Below are 4,404 nucleotides of genomic sequence, written 5' to 3' on the forward strand. Positions count from 1 at the left end.
GCAACCATCTGTCACCAAGATCACCATACCAAGGTATACACCTCATCGGTATGTCATACATCGAAAATCATCTCAATCCATGACCATCGATCACCCTGTCATAATCTCCACATGTTGTTCCCCATCGTGGAAGGCTGGCCCCTCCATCTCAAGCTACATGCTTCCTGCAACATATCGTGTCGACCTCATCATGTGTCATCCTCGTGTGAACTGCTTCCACGATACTCCAACACAATGCTAACACATCTCTGTACACTACGCGTCCCCATGCTTGAACTAGCTGGGTAGCTAATCCAATTGTCACGCTCAGACCATGAGATTGAACATCCTCATGCCACCATTAGTCGTTTCTCAGAACATCATGTCACATCAACAACTCGATCAAGAATCCATCTCCATATAAGTCCAAACCATGTCCAGGTCCATGAAGTAGTCCTCATCTCATCTGCAACATGCTGTCCATGATGTTTGGTACCAATGTGCTGCATGAAATCAGCCACATCTATCCCAACATCATCCATATGTGTATCTCCTCAATATGAAGAGACCATCTCATCAAGCTCCGACTCTCGATGTGCCACATCCAGGTCCATGAAGCAACCTCCATCATATCTGCAATGTGCCATCCCTCAAGTCTGTCATAGAAACAAGTATACACCTGTCTCATCTATCCATGTGTTGCCCATGATCATAGATCAGTCAACCACCATGTGTCAAAAGTGGTTAAGTCTCGGCTCAACCCATGCCCAAATGTTGCCACCAAGGCATCATCATCGTTGTAACTCCATTGCTCCAAAGTGTCCCCAAATCCACCATATATGAAGTCCCCAAAAGTCACAAAAATCTCATGTCATCATGAGCTCCATAAGTCATCCCCAACCAACATCCTAGCAAGCATACAAGTCTCGGCCCAAAGGTCTTTGCAAGATGCCTCAGCTCTCCATGTAGTAGGAATGCTCCATAGTCTGCTCACAACTCCATCCAAGTCCATGGCCTTGTTGTACAAGAGTGCACAACCTCTCCATCGGCTCATAATAAGTCTCCATGTCACACCAACAAATCCACCTGCACAACATACCTGCCTTGGCACTCCTCATTGGATGCCCATAAATGACACCTCTACAAGTGCTCCTGCATAATGTCCATGCATAAGACTGCCATGCTCCATGCTTCCAACCTGATGTCCATGACCAAGTTTCCCATGTAGTCCAGCCAAGTAGACCCGTCACAACAATTGGTCATCCTCATCCAAGTTGCAATCTTTGGTCTAGTGAACTCGGTCACCCAACCATATCATCATCATCATCACGAGTCCCTTCCATCATAGCTCCCCCACTGAAGGTTCTACCAAGACTATCTCTTGGTCTCGGCCATGAGAAATCCACCCAAGTATCATCATACCTCAATAGTGTGCCCTCCAACTTGTCCATGAGTCGTGCCGGGCACTTAGCCAATTCTACATGTGGCTAAAGCATGACCCAATCCTCCACAACGATCATCATGTTCCTCCCTTGTCACAGGCCTTTGCACCTTCTACCATAAGGTCACAAAAAACCCCAACAAGTCCTGCAACAATCAACAATCCTTGCTTCTCCATACAAGGTCTCATCATAAACGTCCATGGTAAGATGCTCCCTTGCATTATCAAACTGACTTTGCCCTTCCCTGTATACGGTCCATCTACCAAATGCTCAAGTGAAGCACAAGTATCAATACTTACTTCATCATCATGAGGCTTCTCCATATGAGTATCCTCATTCATCCATGTCTGCAAATGGCACGATCCTGGTTCAACTTGATCAATCTCAAGTTCATCCTCCATCGTTGTCACATCTGCAACATCCTTGATCATCACGACTTCCTCTTCCTTGTCAGCACAATCTGCATCTTCATCCTGCTCCATTGTCCAACCAAGTTGAAGAAGTTTGTCATCAACATTCTTTTCCAAGACTTCAAGCTTCTCTCGAATCCGGGGATTCTCTTCTTTCATCCGCTTCAACCTGTATAAGGTCAGCAAGAGCTTCCCTTCGCATTCTTCCAAACCTGCCATGCCTTGTCATTCAGCTTGGCCCAAGCATTAAGCTTCACCTCTGCTAAACCTGTTTAACCATTCACCTGAATCACCCTGATATTCCACCTGTTACCTACAAAGCTTGAACTTCCATCCAAGTCTTCAGTCTTCATAGAATTAGCTCCTTGATTTAGTTCACCAAGTTTCTTACAAAACCTGGACGAGCTCTGATACCACCTGTCACTTTATTGCAGTGGGATCAACACTTCATCGTCAACCCGATCACCTTCCTGATCATCAGCTTTGATACCACCTGTCACGCCCCTACACCTGCGGTAGTCTTTCAACCGCTTATAGCGAGGTGCAACACCACTGAACACTTTATTTTCACCAATACTTATGTTCGTGGACTATGCCTAACATTCCACTTATCCTACTTAGTTTTTGTTTCGCAACCAAGTATTATTAATGTGTTCCTTTATACCAATGAATACCCATACACATTCATTATCAATAGCATTATATAAGAGAAATACACAACAGTATAAAGGGAGGCCAACTCCCTGCAATATGAGTCTACCTGATATCAATATATATAATTTTTCCACTTTTACAAAGTACAGACTAAGTCCTTGGGAAACCCCAAATTTATACTTAGCCTAATTTTCACAGCTTCGGCAAACTGAGTTGCCCAGCTCGTCAGCACCTCCGTACGGTCGTCGCACAACTCTTCAACCCTTCGTTCACCTCGTTGCACGATCGTGTTGTTTTCCCGACTCGGGTGCGCCTCCAAGTTGCCACACACGGGCGCCTCTACCCAAGACACACCTCCGTTCACAATCTCAACACTTCACCAAGTCACCGTGCACACTTGCACGCCGGGCGGGGACTCACCTGAGTTGCCAAGACACCCGCGCCAAGTCGTCGCACAAACCGGGCGCCACACACCCGTGCACGCCTCAATCGTCTGTCGGGCACCACACACCCGTGCACGCCCTTACCCAATCATCGGGCGCTCCTGTCCACACCTTCATCCGCGATCGCACCTTACCGTGCAGCCTTGCCCAAGAATGGGCGCATGTGAAATCTGTGCCTCCTCCTCTTGGACTTGCGCACTAGAAACCTGCGCCTCCTTGCCTTAGAGAAGATGTATGAGCGAGTTGGTTGATGTCAAATGAGGGCCAACGCAACGCAATATATATGTGTTGAAGGGGAGGTCATGGCTTGCCCAGCCGACCTCACCCACGCCCTTGCTCCATCACAAAAGCCCCTAAACCATCAAGTCAGCCTTCATATGTGTTGATACACATCCCACACCATATAAACAATCTATCCTCCTCATATGTGCACATAAGTGTCATCACACACTTGGAAGAGCTCGGACTTCCACCGTCACACTTCAAGCTAGAGTTGTAGGTCGTTACAACCTCAATCCTCTAAACTTGGATAGGTCTAGAGTAAAGGACATGTTAATACCTTCATAATAAGCCAATTAACATCTATATAGTTTTGGCCTCTGAACCATCCAAAGGTATAAAATGAGTCAAAATCTACTAGAATGCCGGATAAAAACACTAATCCATCGAAACTTGGAATGAAAGTTGTATGGATATTGATGCTTGGAATTAATGTTCATAAGTTTTGTTTAAACATCACCCAGGCACAAAACCATTATGAAAACCATGAGAAATAACCATACCTAAAATTATCTCATGCCAAGTAAAAACAAGGGAAAATTTTCGTAGTTATAGGTTTGAAACTCAGAAATTATAGGTTGTTTAAAGGTTAAAAATAATAATAATGAAAAATGTGTTACATCATAATTTCTCAAATTAGAGATCATAGTAGTGTAGAAATTCCAACCACTTTAAAAATATAGACCAAATTCGAATTTAGTTTCTTATATCACAAGCCACGACTTAATCCCATAAGTCATGAACATGATAAAGAAACAAAATTAAAAAATAAATTAACTCAATATTATTTTATATAAATATCATTATTAGTTATTTAATTAATTAAGTTTTCGTTTTTTTTTTTTTTAAAAAAGCAATATTTGTAATAACATCTAATTCATCAAATCACTTTAAATATAATGACTCTACAAATTCCTCATTACGTGAAAAATATTGATTTAAATTTTATTTTAAAATTATATTAATATATTAAAAATACTATATATATAATTAATTAACTAATTAATTAGTTAGTGAAATTTTTGTGAGGGAGCTAGCTAGTGTTAAGCTTAGGAATGTAAAAAAAAAAAATGCAATATCAAAATTAAACAAAAGTGTTCCATAAGTATCAATTTTAATAAAAACTAATTATCATTTATTTATTTAAAAAAATATTAATATATTTCAAAAAAATATTAATTAAAAAAAATAAATACA

This window comes from Pinus tabuliformis, chromosome 2_2, assembly GCF_031772625.1.
Source record: "Pinus tabuliformis cultivar Carrire ecotype Pingquan chromosome 2_2, CPIR1, whole genome shotgun sequence".
NCBI lineage: Eukaryota > Viridiplantae > Streptophyta > Pinopsida > Pinales > Pinaceae > Pinus > Pinus tabuliformis.